Source organism: Bidens hawaiensis, unplaced genomic scaffold, assembly GCF_021521415.1.
Source record: "Bidens hawaiensis isolate Kalapana, Puna unplaced genomic scaffold, B.hawaiensis_p1.1 tig00047453_1, whole genome shotgun sequence".
In the NCBI taxonomy this organism is placed as follows: Eukaryota; Viridiplantae; Streptophyta; class Magnoliopsida; order Asterales; family Asteraceae; genus Bidens; species Bidens hawaiensis.
Window position 1 is genome coordinate 93,824 of NW_027498476.1, and position 14,124 is coordinate 107,947.

The window sequence follows — 14,124 nt, forward strand, 5'->3', positions numbered from 1 at the left end:
GCTGAACGCATGGAAATGAATGTATTTATATAATGTTTAATGTACGGGAATCGTACGGTAATGTATTAAAATGGTAATTGTTTGAGTTGTTAATATTGTAAGGTCCCGCCACAGTTTCTGGGGTAACAGAGTTCCCAGAGGTTATTGGAAGTGTGTTTCTGGGGTAACAGAGTTCCCAGAGGTTATTAGATGTGTTTCTGGGGTAACAGAGTTCCCAGAGGTTAGTAAATGTGTTTCTGGGGTAACAGAGTTCCCAGAGGTTATTAAATGTGTTTCTGGGGTAACAGAGTTCCCAGAGGTTAATGGAAGTATGTTTCTGGGGTAACAGAGTTCCCAGAGGTTATTAAATGTATTTATGGGTTGACAGTGTCCCCAGATAATATTATGTTATGATATGGATTTATCATGGTTTACTAAAATTGTGAAACTCACCAACTATTCGTAGTTGACCCGTTTTCTCACATGCTTTTCAGGTACAACTAAGATAAAGTGATTGATTACGTGCTAAGTGCTTGATGTGTGTAAGTTTTGAGTGCTGGACGTTAGGATACATTATAACAGATAGAATTATGAATCGTATTGTATGAAGTGTGTATCACCTAGACGATAATGAAAGACGAGACAATGAAATTTTGAAGTATATTAATACATTCGATTTTCTTTATAAACAATGTGGTTGATATCAGAGGTGTCTGTCGCATCCCGTTTACGTTTCCGCTGCGGTTACGGGGTGTTACAGAACTTGGTATCAGAGCCATTGGTTATAAAAGAATTAGGATGTCTTTAAAAGATACCTAAAATATAACCAGTAGCTCAAGTGTTATAGGATCTGAATATCAACTAATAATTTATAGTGACGAGGTCTGGATGGACAAGTGAGTTATTATGGTCCGAAACATAATAACAGACTTGTCCGCACGAGGGAATTCAGGGGAGTGTCACGGGGTACATTAATAGGTAAAAATGGCAACATATGTGTACAGTATATAATATTATTTATATGTGCTAATGTGTATATATATATATACGTGTGCATATCTTGTGGGTTAAGTCTATATGTTATTATATTTGTGGGACATATATATTAGATACTGGTATGTGTAATATATATGATAATATTTGGTGTGTATGTGTACTTGCTGATATGATTGAACTGGTAACGAGTTATACGGTGAGATTAGTATTGATTACTGCGTACGGGACGAGTACGGCAGAATGACATAAAAAGAGTAACTCCAATGATGGAGATTGATATGATTCAGTTGATTGCTCAAAGATAGCAGATGATGATACCGAATGTCGTATCACAGATCACTGCTAGTGTTGATGCGAATGTAATCGCAGAATTATAAATCGAGCAATCACATGAATATGAATATTTCAATTCTTAGTGGTATTACTAAGAGTGATAATGTCCCACCGGATACTATTATGACTACAAGTATTAGTTATAAACTAAACATGAATAGTAGTTGTAATGAATTAGATCCGGTATGAAGGATATGTTTGTTGTTGTGGTAAGGAAATTATTAATGATTTACTGTTGGTAAAGGGAGGAATAGATTAGCGAGTGGATGGAAAAGATCGAAATGGTTAAGGATATTGGTAAGAGTCTAGAATATTGTGTAGTGAAATATGCTACAGATATGTTGGTAGATTATGTTGTATCGTGATGGAACACGATGGTACAAAATTATAGTTGGAAAATTATTACTCAGATGATATGGTCAGGATTTAAAATTCTTGTGCTAGAGCATTTTTATTCGAGTAATTAAACTCAGAGATTGGAAACTGAGCTATGAAAGATAGAAATGTTGTGTGCTGATCACTTAGAACACGCAAATCGTTTGAAGGAATTGTCATGTCTGGTAACATGGCTAATTACTCCTGAAACAAAGCAAAGTGAGTGCTAGATTGGGGACTAACTCCATCGATAAGGAGTATAGTCAACCCTGTAAAATATATACAACCTTTGGAAGGGTTGTGGCACAAGCTAGCATTGATATATTTGACTTTATGGGAAGCGGAATGGAAGGACGTTAGGTGAGACGTCGAGTGTTAAAGAAGGGAAATGATAAAGGTATAGTGCAAGATAGACTTGTGAATAAGTAGGTATGTCCTACAACCCAGAATTATACTAAGACTAGTTCTGGTGTGAAACCATGAACCGCATAAAGGGTCCTTCCCTGAATGTGTAAAATATATGGTTATCGGCAGGAAGAAGAATGTCGAGTGATAGTAGGCCACAGGCGTGGTAAAGATGGACGTAATGCCCTAATTGTAGAACCAATTGAAGCCATGTGAACCGACAACCCCAACCCATTCATGTACAACCACTCCGAACCCAACAACTTCAATAACAATCCATCCGAAGAAATCAAATTATGCCAAACAGTTGTACTTGCTATGAATGTGGCAGTACCGAACGTTTCAAAAGAAATTGCCCAAAGTTGAACCAAGGTGTCGTTGGAAGACGAACCTCATGACAAGCATCAACCTCTGATCAAGCAAGGAGCCGTGCCTTTGTGAGTAATTTGAATAAAGCACGTCATGATCCAAAGGTGGTGTTAAGTATGTGGTAGTTTTAAATCAATAGACTTCAGTGATAATTTTTACGGTCGTCGATAGAAGTTAGTTCCCGTTAACCTCCTATTATTGGGAAAGATACCGATTAAGTGAAGCTATAGAACCCTATACTGTAGAATCGCTAACGGTAAATCCCTAATGGTTAACTAAATTGTTCGGAATTGTCCTATTATTCGGAACGATTAACCTTTCCTTATTGACCTACGACCAGTAAAACAAAGAAGTTTTGACGTGATAGTTAGCATGGATGGGCTAACTCATCATGAAGCAGAAATCAAATAGGAAAAGAAGATGATTAGAAGTTCTCTTTCGGACTATGAAGCGATTAAATACAGAGAAAAGTTTACGGTATTATGTTGCCACTCAAATCTCATCTTGAGATGTTATAATATTTACGACAAGAAGACGTGGTGTATTTAACAAACATGATTGCCAAAGTATTTTAAAAAGAAAACATATAGAAAATATCCCGGTGGTACGCAAATTTCCACAAGTTTTCCCAAAAGAACTTCCTGGATTACCGCCAACCCGATAGGTTGAATTCAGAATCGATTTAATGTCCAAAGCTGGCCCTATTGCTAAGGCACCCTACCGACTTGCACCGTCCGATATGCAAGATTTATCCAACCAGTTACAAGAATTGTTGGATAAGATTTTATACGACCTAGTTAGTCACCATGGGGTGTACCAGTTTTAATTGGGAAATGAAGGACGGAAGTGTTAGGATATGTGTTGATTACGGAAAATTGGATAAAGTGATGATCAAGAGTAGGTGCTCACTTCTTCAAAGTAAATGATCCGTTAAACCAACTGCAGAGGGCGTTTTGTTTTTTGAAAATTGGTCTTAAATATAGTTATCACCAAATGAAAAATCCGAGAGGAAAACGCTGCGACAACAGTGTTTCGGACTCGCTACGGCCATTATGAATTCTTAGTTATGCCTTTCGGGCTAACAAATGCGCCGGCAGCATTCATGGAACTCATGAATCGAGTCTGTAAACTTTATTTGGACAAATTTGTCATAGCATTCATTAATAATATTTTGATATATTTGCAACGTAAGGAAGAGCACGATCGACGGTTAAGGAAAATTGTGGAAGTGTTAAAGCAAGATGAGCTATACACGAAGTTTTCGAAATGTGATTTTGAATAAAGAGGGCATAATCCCTTGGTCATGTTGTGAAGCAACAAGGATTTAACAAAGACCCAATTAAGATAGAAACCATTAAAATTGTGCCAAGCGCCGATTTTAAGTCTCCCCGATGGAGACGATGGTTTTGTCACGTATTGTGACGCATCGCGTAAAGGGTTAGAATGCGTGTTGACGCAGTATATTAAGGTCATAGCCTCTACTTCCCGACAGTTAAAAGTACACGAGTAAGATTACACTACTCACGACTTAGAACTGGGAGCGGTTATCTATGCACTTAAATGTGGAGACATTGTCTCTACGATACGAAGTGCACCATCGTCACCGATCATAAAAGTTGCATCACATATTCGATCAGAAAGAACTAAATATGAGGCGTTGAAAGAGGGACATTTGGAAAAGGAGGAACTTTACGGCAACGAAAGGAATTTCGGACAGCGCGTGGACGAAACCCTCTATTTCAAAGATCGGGTTTGGATCCCGACCCCCCATGACCTTCGTGAATTAATCATGGACGAAGCGCATAGATCGAAATAATCCTTACATCCGGGATTGGATTTGATTATTGATGATACGGATATCTGAAAGGATTTTTATTAATGGTCGAGTTTGGAGAAAGATATGGTTACGTGTGTTGGTGAATATTGAGTTATGCGAAAGATAAGGCTGCACACCGAAAACCCTAGGGAACGCCACAACGACAGAAAATTCGCCAATAATAGTGGGAATAAATTACAATGGATTTCGGGACACAAATTCCTAAGGTATAGCAAAGGCATGATGTAAATTGGGTAATCGCGGATCGATTAACCAATCCTCACATTTCATCCCAATCTATGACAATTACCACAATGAATTCTCGCCCAAATTCATGATGATGAAATGGTAACTCGTCGTGGAGTACCATTTTCAATGATCTCAGATCGAGATAGTCATCCTACTTCCATTATTGGAAGGAGGGGAAGGAAGCATCGAGAGCTGGAGGCTTTCTATGGGTGAAGTAGTTATCACCAATTTGTTAAATTGAAAATGGGCTTCAATCAAGCCATAAGATTTTAATTGATTCGAGAAACAAACAATCGGATTTATAATACTTAAGGTAAGTTGAAAGCAGCGCGAGATTGGCAAAGGATTTATGCCAACATTCAAAGGAAACCATTGTCGCCAGAAAGAGGTGACAAGGTACTTTAAAGCATCACCTTAGAGAGAGGTGATATGAGGTTTGGCAAAAACCGAAATTAGCTCCTTAATATATTGGGCCTCATGTGATTATCTCCATGATTGGTCACTTAGTTTATTGATTAAAGTATTCCAGGGGCTAAGTACTATACATGATATTTTGCATGTATGCGGATTGAAAAGTGCCTAAGCGATGAGGCAACGAAAGTACTAGTAATAGAGGTACTCATAGAAGTCATGTTTGATATCATAACTAATCCCGTAGTGATAGTAGACGGGAAAACTAAACAGTTTGGACATACCAAGCTTTATTAATTAAGATTAAGTGGAATTCACAGCGAAGACCAGATTATACTTGGTAACGCGAGGGTGAATTCTGAAGAAAAAAAAACCCCCCACCTTTCTCTCGAAAGGAGATAGTGGGCGTGTAAAATTTCGAGGACGAAATTTCTTAACGGGGGGAGAATGTAACGATTCCGATGAAACCAGGTATACCCTAACCGGTAGACGTTAGTTACGTCATACGTAATGTCGGGTACATGAGTTACCATGGTAATTATACGAGAAAACATAGTTCATTGTATTGATTGTACGGGAATATATAATTCACCGTAGTGAATATGCGATCAAACGATCGATAGTTATGGAAACCCGAATGAATCGAGGGTTCAATTATAGACGAGATGTATGATATTTAGTGATGTTACGAAGTATTAAAGCTTCGGGATAAGTGGATTAAGGCACAGAAAAAGGATTTCGATTTAAAAGTACGTCGGTACGTTAAACGAAACCTTTAATACCAAGCCGAGCAAGAGACGATCGATCAAGCCGAAAAAGATGCGTAATAACTAATAATATGACGTTTTAAGTTAATAAATGTCATGGTTTAAGTTTTTTAAATCGGTTTTATATAAATTTCATTTTTTTAGCCGAAAAACAACCGTTTTGGCCTCGTTTAAGCCGAATTAAACATTTAACCGAGAAACGAACTGAACCAGATTATCCAAAACATTATCCGGATATCCGATATCCAAATGAGTGGCCAAGAATGAAGAGGTGGGTCCCACCCCACCCCCTCACTACCTCCGGTCGCAACACACACCTCCCAAACACACTTCATTTTCTTTTTTCACAACACAATCCATCAAACCTTTAATTCTCTCAAGATCTTGAATCAAAAACCGACAATTCTAGCAAGAAAAACCGAGGTAAAGATCGTGTTATATACGTTTCCATCTTCGTTTCTTGAGTTTGTTTGCAAGAAAATGAGGTTTCAAAGATGAAAACCGATTCCTGCATGATCAAGTGATGTATACGGGTTATACAAGGGATCTTGGTCCAAGAAATGAGTTAAACGAATCAAAAACGAATTTTTACGGTTAAATCTTTGTTTTTAAAGCAATAACCGAAACTATAGTGTAAGAGGCTTGATCGTGAGTGTAACTTGCTTGGTATTGTGGAATGTTGTTTGTAGGCTCTGTGTTTAGTGGTAGATAAGGCGGAAAGACGAGTTTGTAGCTTGTAGTGGCGGAAAACGAAAGTTATATTCGGTTTATGTCGGTTTATGTGTTTTTGGACAGATTGTTGGTCGTTTAAAGTTAGGTCACGAAATTTTACAGAGGTGTTAAACACATGGAAATATGAGTTCTGTAAAATTTTGGTAATTTTTGGATAAAGGATGAATATTTGATGAATTTAGTGCTCGGTTTTGGCCAAAAATGGTGAAAAATAGTTAAATATCATGCAAAAATTCTGGAAAATTGTGGATAAGCTTTTCATATCATGTATAAGTCACACACAAAATTTGAGGTCTGTTGGAGAAGTCTAAGTAGGCTTTTCGGTTAAACGAGTTCTAGGGATTTCTAGCTCGGTTTTAGTAAAAAAGGCATTTAAAAGAAGATTTTGGTTTTGGAAAAAATACAGGGGACTATGTGGATGGCAGGGGACATCCAGGAGAAATTTGGGATTTTTCTAAGGTCGTTTGGTATTTACGACATATTTAGTGTTTAAATGGTGTTTAAAAATAGATAAGTAAATTTTAAATATAAGAATTAATTCTGGAAATATTTTTATAAAATTCCCCACTGTTAAAAAGTGATTTGTGCAAAATTTCAAGATCCGAGAGTAAACGGATAATCATTTGTGCTAATTATCAAACTTTTAAAGTAAAACGCGTAAACCGGTGAAGTTCGCTTAAGCGAGCTGACTGGTGTACAAAAACCCTAGAAATGAACTATTTTCATATAAATGAGCTAAACAAGTAAAATAAATCATCCGAAAATAATTCGGATGATTTGAGTAATTTTAATCTATTTTAATAGTTTCCGGTACGCCAAAGACGGAAACGGGTCCCGCGGCCAATCGGGACGTTTAATCCGAGCTATAATTTCACATCTTTAATTAAATTATCCGTCAACCACTATTTTCGGGTCGTGTGTGATCAAACTCATTTTTGAAACATAAAAACGGATAACAGTGCTAGGCACGCAAAACGAGAAAAACGACTAATAGTAGTTGTGACCTTGGAACTCTAAATGACATCACAATCTGAGTCCGGAGAAGTGTTTCTGGGTTAACCTTGCCCCCAGAACGGGTACAGTGCTGGGTTGACAGTGTCCCCAGGTGTACTGATTGATAAGATTAAAGATTATATAAACAATAATTGTATAATAATGATCGTAGGGATCATATTACAGATTGGACGAGTTAACTGATATTGATTGTTGTTACCTGCTTGCAGCTAAGGTGAGTTTTCACGAGCCCCTTTTACTGAACTGTTTTAAATATTTTCCCGGGGCGGAAAGCATGTTTTTATCAAAATGATTAAGTACGTGCTGAACGCATGGAAATGAATGTATTTATATAATGTTTAATGTACGGGAATCGTACGGTAATGTATTGAAATGGTAATTGTTTGAGTTGTTAATATTGTAAGGTCCCGCCACAGTGTCTGGGGTAACAGAGTTCCCAGAGGTTATTGGAAGTGTGTTTCTGGGGTAACAGAGTTCCCAGAGGTTATTAGATGTGTTTCTGGGGTAACAGAGTTCCCAGAGGTTATTAAATGTGTTTCTGGGGTAACAGAGTTCCCAGAGGTTATTAAATGTGTTTCTGGGGTAACAGAGTTCCCAGAGGTTAATGGAAGTATGTTTCTGGGGTAACAGAGTTCCCAGAGGTTATTAAATGTATTTATGGGTTGACAGTGTCCCCAGATAATATTATGTTATGATATGGATTTATCATGGTTTACTAAAATTGTGAAACTCACCAACTATTCGTAGTTGACCCGTTTTCTCACATGCTTTTCAGGTACAACTAAGATAAAGTGATTGATTACGTGCTAAGTGCTTGATGTGTGTAAGTTTTGAGTGCTGGACGTTAGGATACATTATAACAGATAGAATTATGAATCGTATTGTATGAAGTGTGTATCACCTAGACGATAATGAAAGACGAGACAATGAAATTTTGAAGTATATTAATACATTCGATTTTCTTTATAAACAATGTGGTTGATATCAGAGGTGTCTGTCGCATCCCGTTTACGTTTCCGCTGCGGTTACGGGGTGTTACATAAAGGTTGCGGATCCAAGGACCACCGAAGATCGGGGTATTTCCTCGAGCACTTGCATTTGTCGTGAAGAGTTTGCAGAATAGCATCGTGATATTGCATGCTATGTCGTTTTTCATGTAGTATAATGCCCAAAGATCCCTCAGTGTGACAACCCCTTCACTCTGACCTCGAGCTGTGACGGTGTGACTGAGCAAACGGTGGATGTACCTCATGAGTGGGTCACGCAGTGCTGTGCTTTTTAAAACGCTTGCATTATACTCTGTTGTACCATAACTAAACTGTTCCCAAGCCTCTGCCCTTGTGTCACCTGCTTTAGCTTGATCATCATCACCTTCGTCTGTACATGTTGTTTTAGCATTAAACCAGATGTCTAAATCAGTTTCCTCGGTCGTGTAAATTCCCAGATCAACTCCTAGTTGGGTGACAGAAGTTGTATGCCATGTACCCCCACATCGAAACTCGATTGCCTTTTCATCCCACATATCAAACTTCTTTTTTATGTTGAAAGAGGCCAAGAATTCCTTTGTCAGTTTTGTCACCGCCTCCCCTATTTGACCAAGACCGTCTCCATGGTCCTCTTACAATGTTCGCATAACGGTTCCATTGGTTGACATGTCTCAGAGTGTCTTCACATGCATAGAAGTTAGCTTCTGGATACCTGTGGTTAAGATAAGTTAATCTTGCATTCGTTTGTCGGTCCCTAGTTTTGCAGTTCAGGAAGACTAGAAATGCATGAACATCCTCTCCATACTCGGCCATCTGCAATTTACACCCGAATTAGTCAAAATTCGTAAAAAAGTTTCAATTTCCTGGAGCAGAGAGCAAAGCACGGCGGCGTGCTTTAAAAAGCACGGCCCCGTGCTGTTGCCTCTGTTTCAGTTTCTTTTTATTTGACTTTTGGTTGACCACGATTCGTGTTGTTTTGGGCATGGCTCTTGTTTTCAATACTAATTTCTACCTTACTCAGACTCGAACCCTCGTTTCCAACCGGTTATAACAATTAGGTTTATTGGTTTTTTGGGTGTTTATGCCAATACCCAAAACCCGAATTGTTCCTTTTCAATTAAACCCTAACCATCAAACATTAAACAATCTATTCATCTTATACTAGCAAAATAACCCATATCCTTTTCGGATTTGGACCCGATTTGGTCGATTCGAGAGATTTTAGGGTTAAACTAAACCTAGAATGATGAATTTGAACAATGCAGTTGTTAAATTAACATACCTTAGGTTTCGAATTGAATATTTGATGAAGAAATTAGTGAACTATTGGATGGTCGGCGGTTTTTGGTCCAGAGACGTAGTGAATGTTAGGGTTGGTGGTTGGGAAAGGTTATTTTAATAATTTAAAACTCGTAACTGCTCTAGGACCAAAAGCACGGCGCCGTGCTTTTGAGAAGCATGGTACCGTGCTGCATGATGCATATAGTATCCTTTTGAATTTTGTTTATTTTTTGAGCTGGTTCATTTTTGACTGGTATTATTTTCTGGTTAGTTTGAGACAGTAATTAAGAATCCTAAACTTCATTAAAACATGAAACATAAAACCTAAAGACATAATTAAACATAGAGAAAATAAAAAGTACAACAACAACTATCGATCCTAACACATAGTACTAGCGGGAACAACTTCAACATGAAACAAAATCAGAACTTCAACAACCACTACTTCCGAACAATTCCTGGATGTGTGGTGGTGCTCGTTTGGCTTCTAAAAGTTCGTCAAGCTTTTTGTTGAGCGTAACGATTTCTCGGTTGAGAAAGTTGAGTTTGGAAGCCACATCTTTGTGGTGGCCATCCACAACATGGAAGTTTTCGAACCTAAGCAGGTCGACTTTGTTAATTAACTCGACTACGCGAGCTTCGGTTTGAATGTTGCTCTCAACTTGATCTCTTATGATGCATTGGAGTCTCATGACCTCCTCCTCAAGGTAAGAGGAGGATTCATGTTGCTTCCCCTTTCTTACTGGCCTCCATTCAACCTTTTTCCCTTCCATTTAGGTAAGTTGTTTTTGGTGTAAATGGAATAGTGAGTTTATGCATGCATTATATAGAGAGTGGAAAGTTGAACACGGCCCCGTGCTTTTGAAAGCACGGCCCCGTGCTGCTAGGAGAATAAATGTTTCTGAGTCAGAGAATTGTACGGAGTCAGCGCGTATAATGCTGAAGATTCTGGGTGACCACGGCCTCGTGTTTAGAAAAGCACGGCCCGTGTTTATTGTTACGGTGAATTTTCTTGTAATTTTCAGCAAGATGCGAGATCCGGAATTCTTAGAATGACGTTTAGTATGATAATTTAAAATTTTGGTCATCTAAAAATTACTTTTCATTAAAATTAAAAAGGTCCTAGAACAGTTACGGGATAAGCCCGGTTTTCCTAGAAATAAGAAAATATTCAGGTTAAGTCCGAAGTCCTAACACATTGTGCTTAATGCACTTGTTTACACATAAAAACAGAAAGTTAATTTTCCTAGATTTCTCCGAAAGGCTCTCCTCCTCCGAATGGTCCCAGTGGTGGAAAGTACGTGAAACCTAGAACTTGAAACTGCAATTGTTCATTGATGTCTCGAAGTTCCATTTTCATATTTTCCACTGATTCGATGAGTTGGACGAGACGCATCTCAGCAAGGAGATTCATTTCGGTGAGTTCTTTAACGAGTTCTTGAAGTTTCAAGAGAAGCTCGGTTTTGGAAACATGGCGGGCATCGTTTCTCGGGTGTTGGGAAACGGTGATTGCTTCACTTATCTCAGATGGCATGTTGAATTTTCAGAGGTTATTAGTTTGGTTTTGGTTGGTGCAAGTAATGCAATGACACAAGGTGCCTTTTATAGCCAACCAGCAAGCCAGGAACGGCCCCATTCTTTTGGAAGCACGGCCCGTGTTTTTGTTCTGACAATTCTATTACAAACCAGTCTGACTGAGATTTTTGCAGCAAAGATGCTGGCCTGCGATTTTTGGCACGGGACCGTGCTTTTGGGAGCACGCCCCTGTGGTTTTAATAATTTTTTTTTCAAGTAAAACAAATTATTTACAAGGCCTAGTTTTGTGAAGGTCTTGGCCAGACCTTGTTTCCTTGATTTCCTATTCATGGAGTTTGAGGGTTAATACCTCCAGAACTTCTTCAAATGGATCATCGATATATGGCTTTAATCGATGTCCATTTACTTTGAACTTTTGGCCATTTGAATTTGAAATTTCAACTGTCCCATAGTCAAAAACTGATTCAACTATGTATGGACCTGTCCATCGAGATTTCAGTTTTCCTGGGAAAAGACGTAAACGAGCGTTGTATAACAGTACACGGTCGCCAGGTTGAAATTTTTTGTTTCCTTTCAAATGGGCGTCGTGTAGGCGTTTAGTCTTTTCCTTATAATACCATGAATTTTCATAGGCCAATGTTCTCAGTTCCTCGAGCTCAAGAATTTGATCTTCCCGGTTTTCGCCGGCGGACGTTAGATCAAAGTTCACTGCTCTGAGAGTCTAGTAGGCTTTGTGTTTTAATTCTACTGGTAGATGACATGCCTTCCCGTAAACGAGTTTGAAGGGTGTTGTTCCTATGGGGGTTTTCTAAGCCGTCCTAAGGGCCCACAAAGCGTCATCTAACTTATCTGCACAATTTTTTTGATTCATCCCTATGGTTCTTTCTAAGATCCTTTTGATTCCTCGATTTGAGACCTCTACCTGCCCACTAGTCTGAGGGTGATATGGTGTTGCCAGTCGGTGGTGAACCCCATATCGCGCTAAGACTTTGTTCATCAGAGCGTTGCAAAAGTGGGTACCTCTGTCGCTGATTAGGGCTTTTGGAGTGCCAAATCGTGAAAATAACCTTTTCAGAAATCTTACAACAACTCGAGCATCGTTAGTGGGAGAGCTTGTGCTTCTACCCATTTAGATACATAATCAACTGCTACAAGGATGTATTTATTTCGAAATGAGTTAGGAAATGGGCCCATGAAATCTATTCCCCATACATCAAAGATCTCACAAATTTGAATACCCTTTTGAGCCATCCCATTTTTGGATGAGATGTTCCCAGATCTTTGACAAGCATCGCATTCTTGGATCAAAGTATGTATATCTTTGTATACGGTGGGCTAGAAAAATCCTGCATCAAACACTTTTCTGACCGTAGTGGCGGTACCATGGTGTCCACCAGTTGGTTCTTCATGGCAGTGTTTGAGAATGTCTAAGGCCTCCTTGCCTGCTACGCACTTACGAATAACTTGATCCGCACCTATCCTAAACAAATATGGATCTTCCAAAAGTAAAACTTAAGGTCGGAGAAGAATTTCTTCCGCTGTTGATGAGTAAGCCCTTTTCTTAGGATTCTACAAGCTAGGTAGTTTGCGAAGTCGGCATACCAAGGACTTTCTTCTTTCTCTTCTATGACGGCTTGATTGTGCATGAGAATTTCATGTGGGAAATTATCGTTGATAATTTCTTTGTGAAGTTCTTCAGGAGATGGGCATTCTAAGCGCGAAAGGTGGTCTGCGGCGACATTCTCTGCTCCCTTTTTGTCTTTAACTTCAATGTAAAATTCTTGGAGTAGTAGAATCCATCTGATAAGTCTGGGTTTGGCATCTTGTTTGTTGAAGAGGTAACGTATTGCGGCATGGTCGGTGTAAACTATGGTTTTGGAAAGAACTAGGTAGGATCTAAATTTTTCAAAGGCGAATACTACTGCTAGTAACTCTTTCTTTGTTGTGGTATGATTTTCTTGTGCATCGTTAAGAGTTTTACTGGCATACTAAATTAGGTGAAAATGTTTTTCCTTTCGTTGTCCGAGTACGGCTCCAACTGCAAAGTCACTTGCATCACACATGATTTCGAATGGAAGGGTCCAATCGGGTGTAGTCATGATTGGTGCGTTGACAAGTTTGTCTTTTAATGTATTGAATGATTCAATACATTCTTCGGAGAATACGAATGGTGCATCTTTCTCCAGAAGTTTGGTCATAGGTCTAGAGATTTTTGAAAAGTCTTTTATGAAGCGGCGGTAGAAACCTGCGTGACCTAGAAAACTTCTAACGGCTTTGACTGAAGTTGGTGGTGGAAGTTTGGATATGGTTTCTATTTTGTCCCTATCAACTTCTAGTCCGTCTTGAGAAATCTTATGACCGAGAACAATGCCTTCTTTTACCATAAAGTGGCATTTTTCCCAGTTGAGTACTAAATTTACTTCTTCACACCTAGTTAACATTTTGTCTAGGTTTTTTAAACAATGATCGAAGGAATCTCCAAAGACCGAGAAGTCGTCCATAAAGACTTCCATAGATTTTTTTATCATTTCATGAAAGATGGCCACCATGCAACGTTGGAAGGTGGCTGAAGCATTACATAATCCAAATGGCATTCTTCGGTAAGCGAAGGTTCCATACGGACATGTAAATGTGGGTTTCTCCTGATCTTCAGGATCAATGGGAATTTGGAAATATCCGGAAAATCCGTCAAGAAAACAGTAGAACATTTTTCCAGATAATCGTTCAAGCATTTTATCGATGAAAGGAAGTGGAAAATGATCTTTTCTTGTGGCGTCATTAAGCTTCCGATAATCAATGCAAACTCGCCAGCCTGTGATGGTTCTCATTGGTATCAGCTCGTCCTTCTCGTTCATTACGACCGTCATTCCTCCCT